Source organism: Botryllus schlosseri, chromosome 1, assembly GCF_051294905.1.
Source record: "Botryllus schlosseri isolate E-star chromosome 1, Bs_hap1, whole genome shotgun sequence".
NCBI classification, from domain to species: Eukaryota; Metazoa; Chordata; class Ascidiacea; order Stolidobranchia; family Styelidae; genus Botryllus; species Botryllus schlosseri.
In genome coordinates this window covers 20,009,441-20,018,853 of record NC_137236.1, presented here as the reverse complement: position 1 = coordinate 20,018,853, position 9,413 = coordinate 20,009,441, and the positions used below count along the sequence as shown (strand labels likewise).

General features: G+C 38.0%; 1 long non-coding RNA gene across 1 annotated transcript; it reads right to left on the bottom strand.

The window, feature by feature from the left end:
* Positions 1-2,170: 2,170 nt before the first annotated feature.
* On the bottom strand, positions 2,171-8,417 carry LOC145444451 (uncharacterized). Its single transcript, XR_013916686.1, has 4 exons — positions 7,950-8,417; positions 6,219-6,335; positions 5,365-5,459; positions 2,171-2,407 (listed from the first exon to the last, which is right to left on the bottom strand). It is a non-coding gene; the product is annotated as an uncharacterized LOC145444451 (long non-coding RNA).
* Positions 8,418-9,413: the final 996 nt, after the last annotated feature.

Here is a 9,413-nt window from a genome sequence, read left to right as displayed (position 1 = left end):
GTTTGTCACTTTTGTGACGTAATTAAATTAGGAAATACTTTTTCGATTTCGAGCCTGAGCCTAGACCAGGCTACCGACATTGGCGATTGTATCGCACACATTGGCCTTTACTCTCCAAACAGAGAAAAATGCTACATCAATATACCGAACGATAGAATGTTGAATCAAAACATTAATTGCATTAATCTGCAGAAACGATCTGTGAAAAATTCATAGCAAAGGCGAAGGTGTATTTGCGTGGATACTAAACCATGCCAATCAGGGGATGCGTTATAGAGGCCCGAGTACCTAATGATTAGCAAGGAGGGCAGTCGTTACTCCAGCGACCGAGCTAATTCATCGCCAATATCCTCAAATAGTGATTCCGCATTCGACGTTATCATTTGTGTAATCTGTTATGATACCGGACCCGAGGTCGCGTTCTTATGTGAACTCGAAACGGCAATATCTCTGGCTGTGTTGTAACTTGATCATACTGCTCACTTTTGCTTCTTAGCGCAAGATAAAGAGATAGTGATAGTGAGATAGAGATAGTGTAATGGTTATGCGTCCGGCTTCTCGAGCGGTAGGTCGTGGGTTCGATCCCCGGCCGGGTCATACCAAATGGTATCCGCAGCTATCCTGCTAGGCGCTCAGCAATCACGGATAGCATGTAGGAGAAAAGAAAACGGGGGCGCAGACTAGATGACCTCATGGGGCCGTATCGCAACTCCGTCGTCAAAGCATCTCGATGGTGCAGGCGAAAAAGAATATCATATCTCTCTCTCTCTCTCTCTTTTCTGCTTTTAACTGAACTTGCCATGGTGGTGCTATATCGTATTAATACAGCTGGGTTACGTGAATAAGCTACGGCCAAAACAAAAATGATTATATCTACTGACTCTTACATTACGTACAATGATGTCAATGCCGGACCTTTCAAACCGACTCCATAGATCAGGGGTTGGCAAACTTTTGAGCTCGCGGGCCGCATTCAACATCTGAATCCATTCGCGAGCCGCATATAAAATTGGGATTATAAACCAAAACGTACATTGGTATTTGATTATATAGTGAGGACATGGAGATAATATATATACTTATTGAAAACAAATCAAACATTGCTTTGATGATATCGTACACTCGTCAGAAACAGTGGCGAGTTTCATAGGCGGGTTGACCTCAATAACGAATTTATCGAAACTATAGAGATGAAAGTAGATTGTCCCGACTCTTAGAACAGGATTGAAATTCAAATCTGTGAGCAGCGATCTGTTCATAGACTTACTAATTATACTTTTGGTTCAATTATAGGACACACAATGCTGCAGCATCATAATCATAACCATTTTAGCTTCAAACACGCTTCTATGTGTAGATAAAATTTAGATACCCTAATTCTACACATACAGAAAACGAATCTGCCTAAGACACGCGGGAATCGTTTTAATAAGCACATCACTGAAATAACTAAAATTGGAGGGGTCAATCTGAAATCACACTCGCGATCCCAATTATGTCAATTTCGTTTAGGATTTTTGTGATGTTCAGCAGTTGAACCCATTCAAACTGCGTGGAAATTGAGATCGGGCTGTCGCGCCAGAAATCAAACATAATAAATAATACAGGAACTATTTACCTTAGATGAGTGGTTCTCAAACTTTTTAAGACACGCCCCCCTTATCATGGTGGAAGATTTCGCGCCATCTTATCGTCATATCACATACGCAACCAGTATGCTAGTAACAAATAGTTTAGGGTTACCATATTTTTGTAACACAAATTCCGGACGATCTTTATCGCCCACTAGCGGATTTCATAATGAGGTATGAGCACATCGATCAATCTGACGTCACACCAGGAAAGCTTTGTCTATCGACTAGAGGGGGTCACGATCCGGCTCAGTAGTATGTGGTTGTGTGTTGTAAGTTGTAACCAAGGCCGAAGCCACATTTTGTCAGTCCCCTCACTCTTAGCGAAAAGAGCGGTCATACACACCCCAATAGGTGGTACACGAAAACAGAACTTACGTAACCCTGCGGGTGTATATGACCAGAATTCACCCCATTCCTTGCGGTGTACATCGGATATTTCACCCGAACCATTAGAATTGATAGGGATGTAATTTCAATATATAAACCCTACTTGAAATCCTGTATCTTCTTCCAAATGGCACACTATTGCAAATAAACAGTTTTGATTGCATATATTCGATATCAATTGAACCATCATCACATGAAATGGAAACATATTTCGTGAAATAACAAAAACAGAGATCCCAGCGACGGAGAAAAAAATTCACTGAAAATACTGCTCGAAGAACATTGCCCATGTAATATTGGGAAGTCGCTTCCTCCAGGTTTCCGCAAAACACTCTTGTACGGCGAAGGTTGAGTCACTATCTTCACCAAGAACTTGTGGCATCATCCTGAAATCAAAATGCATATTCACAACCCAATTAACAGGCACATATGCTAACATGCATAACTTAACGAAAGACCACAAAAATAGAAGCCGTTACGAAGTATATATATTTTCACAAAGTACTTACAAAAAATCAGATGTTTCACTTGCTAAGGCAATGCAGCACAGACTGTGACCCGATAGGGTGAACTTACCGCTACAGGAAACATATTCACACACGATCACTGTATGTGTGGGCAAATAGGCATCGACAAGATGAAAATTTATGGATAGTTTTGATGAAAACCACATGTAACAGGCAGACTTGGACAACTAGAAAACGTTCCCTTTTTCCAAATTAGATTGGAATTAAATTACAACCACAAGTTTTTTTTCGAATTAGAGTAGAATTAAAATTATAGCTACACAGTTCGAAATTAGATTAAAATTATAATTCTAGCTAACAGTTTTTTTTCAAATTAGATTAGAATTACTGAAATCGCGAAAAGTTGAATCAAACTCCGGTAATATCAAATCATAGTTCATCTTATGAGCATGAGAATAGCAAATGTCTACTGTACAGTAGGGTTGTTCAAAAATGACTTTTTCTTTCAAATTCTACTGGCTACTTGATAAAATTGGTAGGTTACATAATTGAAGCCTGCACACCAAATTTGGTTAGATTCCAACCAGTAGGCGCATTGCTACAGGAGAAGAAAGTTTTTTATTTAATATATGAAAATGAATAAAAAAAGATTTTAAATTTTCTGTTCGCCCCATGAAATTGTTAGGTTGTCTATAGAAACAATGTTCAACCGATTTGGCTCAATTCCAACCAGTGGAAGCAGAGTTATTGCTGTCGAAAAATTTTGGATTTTAATAAAATAGTATTTACGGTGAACGATTCTTTAATCATTTATTACAGTTGTGCCCACTGTAAATACTATTTAATTCAAATCCAAATTTTTCGACATCAATAACTCCGCTTCGGCTGATTTGAATTGAGCCAAATTTGGTGGGCATCGTTTATAGACAACCTAACGATTTCATGGGTGAACAGAAAATTTTGAATTTTTTTGACTCATTTTTATATAATAAATAGGGCGATTTTTTTTGACCTGAAAAACGGAAGATTTTGACCTAAAAAATCTAAATTTTGACATTTTTTTACCTAAAAAAACTGAAATTTGACCAAATTTTGACCTTACGTATGCAAATTAGGTGTTTTCGCACATAATGTCAAAATTGTACTACTTATCTTCATTTCTGGTTGGAACTGTCTGTCCTTAAAAAGTAGATTGGCCTGAAAAAAAGTTTTGGGCGCAAAAACTGGCAAATTTTTACATGAAAAAACTATTGAATAGTATATTCATATTGAAATGAACCCGAATATTTTCGGCTGACACTCGTCAGGGGTAATCGTCATGGTATCGTCATGAACATGGTATATCAACAATCGTATCACAAAATATGACGTCATTTGTGTGCCTTGGAGTCGACTTTTATCTCTTTCATGCTGGTGACGTCATATTTTGTGATACGATTGTTGATATACCATTTTCTTTCCAATTCTCTACTAGTTGCTGACGATTACCCCTGACGAGTGTCAGCCGAAAATATTCGGGTTCATTTCAATATGAATATACTATTCAATTGTATATTGAAGTTCTGTACCTCCAAGAAGCCCATGAAAAAACGAGTATTTTAACGAAATCTGGCCCTATGAAGAATTCCAGTAGTTACATTACGTATTATGGTGGAAATAATTAAAATTTGTTGTAGTACAACGAACGAAATATATCTTACTTTCCTACATTCTCGGGTAGAAAGTGTTTGTCCTTACTGAGTAGCTTGCCAAGAATGGAGAAAGAACGTTAAACAGCAGCGGTTGTTGGCTGACAACACTGAAGTTGTGTGTACACTGCTGGTGCTTCATTCTGACAATGTTGTCTATATCACAATTTTTCAGCTTGCGCTTCTTGATATAAGAAACATGCAATGTCCAAGCAGTCTTGCTTCAGTTAAGATATTGCGGTACGTTGACCATAAAACCATGTCACTATTTGTTTCATTTGATCGTTTATGACTCACAATGAGCAGACGATGGGTCGTTTACAACGGCAGGCCTATAAAGTATAGGCTACAAGCTGTAAAATATCAAGTGATAAGTTCACCGACAGCGCAAAATCTACGATACAAACGAAATTCAGAGGTCAAAAAATGTTTGACTTTGTGAACAATTTTGACAAATTTTGACCTAATGCTACAATTTTGACCTAATTTTGACTTTTTTTGACATGTCAAAAAAAAATCGCCCTAATAATAAATAAAAAAACTTTCTTCTCCAGTAGCAATGCGGCTGCTGGTTGGAATCAAACCAAATTTAGTGTGCAAGCTTCAATTAGGTAATCTAACAATTTTATCAAGTAGCCAGTAGAATTTGAGAATAAAAAGTCATTTTTGAACACCCCTACTGTACATCAAGCTTGGCTCGTTTCGCACTATACAGTTCTCCTGTAGCCTTTTCAGGAAAACCATACATTAGATTAGAATTAAAATTAGACCATAGAAAGATTTCATAAATTCGATTAGAATTATAATTAGAGCTTAGAAACATTTCACAAATTAGAATAGCTTCAATTAGTATAAATAGACAACTAGAATATCTAGTTGTCCAAGTCTGGCAACACCACCTGTATCAGGAATAACTGAATATATTTTTGCAGATTCTTGCTGTTAGTAGTGTCATATGCCATTAGTAATTTTATATTAGTCGCGAAGATTCATATCGCAATTTTCAAAGTAGTTTCGACTTTAATGGGGAACTGTTGCATCTACTTGTAATCGAGTATAAATGGACGGCGGTATTTCTACATCGACTTGAGTAGCAACGCTAGTAACTTTGACCATCTATGCTTTGGTTTACCTCATATATGCGACTACGAAAGTTGACATCAGGTGTCGTTAACAAAGTTGTAATACCTGCTGGCTTGATAACAAGTCTTTCAGTTTTCGCAGCATACTCCTAAACTTGGTTAATTCCTGTGATATAATCTTGCTCTTGATGCATGCGATCTCTAAAATTTAGAGAAAATCAGAGAAAGAGATGCATGGACTTTAATATGAATTTAATATTGATTCAAAACATGTTTGAAACGTTTCCTCTTTAGGCAATATTGACTTTCAGAATGGATTCAAAGGGACCACAGATCAGGGTTGTACTGACTCGACTCAAGTCCGACTCGGGTCACGATTTTCTGATGACTCGACTGGACTCGAGTCATTTTCTCAAAATATGGAAATGACTCGACTCGAGTCAATCAGTGTATTGACTCGACTTGGACTCGAGTCATTGCGCATGACTCGAGGCAAGTCATATGACTCAAGATTCAGACGGCCAAGACCTACAATTCATTGAGATTTCGAAGAATAGTAAAGTTACCACACTATTTGGATTACGCCTATTGGTACTGGTACTTGAAAATTCGACCAGTGAGGAAAATTAGTATATTTATAAATGCGAACCATTCGATATCACCAAACAGAGTTATAAAAAGTGGGTTTAACAAGATTGCAACTGGAAACTGATCAGTCAACACAATGACTTGGACTCGGACTCGAGTCATAATACCATGACTCGGACTCGACCCTCTGTTCGCTGACTTTGACTTGACTCGGTGGTCGAAAACTATATAAGTGAGATTGACTTATGACTCGGAGCCTCGTGACTTGGTTACAACCCCGCCACAGATACACGTCTGAGTGTGTCTTGATTAGAAAACGTTGACTTGTCTTATATATCGAAATTAGCAAATTAGCTGGATGATAATGATTACCTTGGAATATGAGCTGTTTGATAACGATCCTTTACTGTTTCGCAGCATACGCTTCTACCGGTAAATGCGACGTCTATTTGGTTGAAATTCCCTGATATTAGCTTGTATAGCAGCATCCTAAGATTGAAAAAATAATCATGAGGCATAAACGTTTAGTTGACAATTTGGATTAGATTCGAAACGCCCAAGACATCCGAAATGTGTACTGATGTTGTAGCCTTGACTTGCTTTATGCTTGTAAATAAGCGAGTTAAAATACAATTTTGCAACGCTCCTACGCATTACGGATGGTGTGAACCTCTGAAAGGTTCAGGTTCGTGTGAATGCGAACATTTTTGAAAGGTTCTGTGTGAACACGAACGTGAACCTCGTGACGTCATATTGCTAATTTCAACCCAGCATGTCAGTGAAGTGATATATATTAATGTACACGATACCTAGTGACGACTCGGGCCACATAATGCTACAATGCGGTCTAACGGTCTAGGCCAGACCGGACAATGTATTCGGCTTTTGAGTGTTGCTACGTTGATATTGAGCAGAGTGTCATACGATTTTTGCCGCATTAACAGATTATACAGCAGTAACCAACACCCCAATTGCATGGATTTGTTTTTTACGATACAATAAACATATGAAATCGAGATGGACCTCGATCGCTTGCTAGATTTATTACATCAGACAACGATATCAATGAAATTGGTCGAATAAGCATCATTTGCTGACTACTTGGTACCTACATGTAGCGTATTTCGCTCTTGATGTTGTGTGATTACGGGTCAAGCTCACAGCAGAGAGTCACTATATATTAACAAACAGAAATCTGGATATATCGAGCAAACGTTTGTAACAAAGCCGTTAAAGTTTTTGAGATCGTGAAGGTGCGTTCTCTTTTAGTGTTGATTTTTTATGCTGCAAGCGCCATGCATAGAGTGGCTCGCAGTGGAAATGCAAAAAATTTCAACCAAAGATGCTATAATGACGTTACAATTGTAATATATGAAAAAGGTTCACAATGCAGAACATACCAAGGTTCGTTTGTGAACGTGAACCTCACGTTGACACCATCCCTACTACGCATAGTGTATTACTCACCAACAACATATTTGATTTCACATTCACAGAGTAAGAGTCTGCCACTAATAGCAATCAGTCCTTGAATCTAACAAGAAGCAGATTTGTGCATATGCACAGATCGTGTGTATGTCATATCATGAGTCAAGAAGTGCATATATTAGGATTTGTTTATATTGATCAAAAGGACAGTTTAATAAACTTTGGCAAGGCTATGTTTGCCTCTTCATATTGGTAAAAACATTGAAGACCAAGCTAATCCGCGCACTGTTGCACACCGAGTTGACCGCAGTAGTGCGCATTGCTACTCAAGCAATAGATGTAAATTTCTACTCAATGACAAGTCTATAGAAGTGGCTATGTCAAATCCATGTCAAACTGCTTCAAATGAAAATAAATATATGAACAGAACTCAGAGAAGTAGTTTCAAAAGAAGTAGTCTGGTTGATGGGTCACATAGGCTACTCTTAGCAGATGTCTGAGGGGGCCACTGCAAAATATGTTCAATAAGGCAAGCCTGTTCCTAGTCAAGTCTTTCATATTCATAGTGATAGCAATATAGCATCCTCATATTTTCACCCGTGTCATAATATCATTAACATATACTGGCCCCAATTTATGGGAATCGAAAGCTTTCATCAAATGTCCATTGCTCACCTCAGATACCATTGCTTCATATGCTTCAACCCTTTGCTGTTTGTATGTTGCACTTGTTTTCTCATGAGGAGAAATCGATAATTTCATTCTTCAAGCCACACATTTGCGATCTTTGACCAAGCCTGAAGTAGAATAAAGAATATGTTTACCTTCATATTCCTACCATAACATAACATAACATAACATAACATATAATGTTTGTTTATATAGCTCAGTGATAATGACAGGGTGATAGACTTATAACATAACTCTGCAAAGTCAGTGGTAGGCTACCCTTTACACTTAAACAGGTCGCGATGTGCTTTTGTAATCGTAATACTCATATAACGACAATCGAATCGATTTTTTTTCAATGCACTAACAAACGATGTTGCTCAAACCCAGATTACCGTAGTTTATAATCATAGCTGATGCTGGACCTGTCAACAGTATCTCCATTGGAGCCATTAAGCTACTGTGTCTTGGATATTGGTATCGGTACCAGTGTTGGGATCAAGTCACTACCTTCGAGTCACGAGTCATTTCGAGTCATTGCACATTTTGACTCGAGTCAAGTCAAGTCAATCGATTTTCGAAGGTGACTCGAGTCAAGTCAAGTCACTCGATTTTTGGAGGTGACTCGAGTCAAGTCAAAATTCAAGTCAAGTTGCCTTTTCGAAGTATGAAGCATGATTACGTCATTGCATTTCGCTAGGTGTCTGAAAAGCAGATTGATTGGTCATTGTTTCTGAACCGATGAACGAATATAGAGTTAATTATGCATGCAATAAGGGGCTGTATCGCTCACTTATACGTAGAACCGTTAAACTACGTAAGTAATTGCATAGCCTCATTTTATAGTTACCAGCCAAGATAGAGAATCGAGAAACGAATTGATAAGATGCAATACAGTACCCATGTTTACATATTGATATGATACAATTCGAGTCTGTGCCAATGGTTGAGGAGTATATAAAGTATGTTCGATTTCAATTTCAGTGAAATAAGAGGTTTGTTTAAGGTAAGAACAGAAATATATATTTCGCTATTAAATTCCTTTGCTACTAGTTTACGACAACGTAAGCTGTAGCTTCGATCACTTCGTTTGTGGTCAATATATTTGTGAGAGAATATTGGAGGCTCAGTAAAACGCACGATCATTGAATGATCGATCGCTCTCATGGGTTACACAAGTGTTTGGCGAACAATCTGAACATAAGCAACATAAGGTGTTTTTACTTGATGACTTGAAATTGACTCGTGAATTTTGCTCCGAGTCACGAGTCAATCCACATTTCTGATACGCCGAGTCAAGTCAAGTCAAGTCATTTTATCAAAGTGACTCGAGTCAAGTCAAGTCATACGAAAAAGGTGACTCGAGTCTGACTCGAGTCAAGTCATGACTCGAGTCATCCCAACACTGATCGGTACTGGTGATACAACAATGTATGTGGATTCAATGTATCGTCACTACCGGTACGTTTA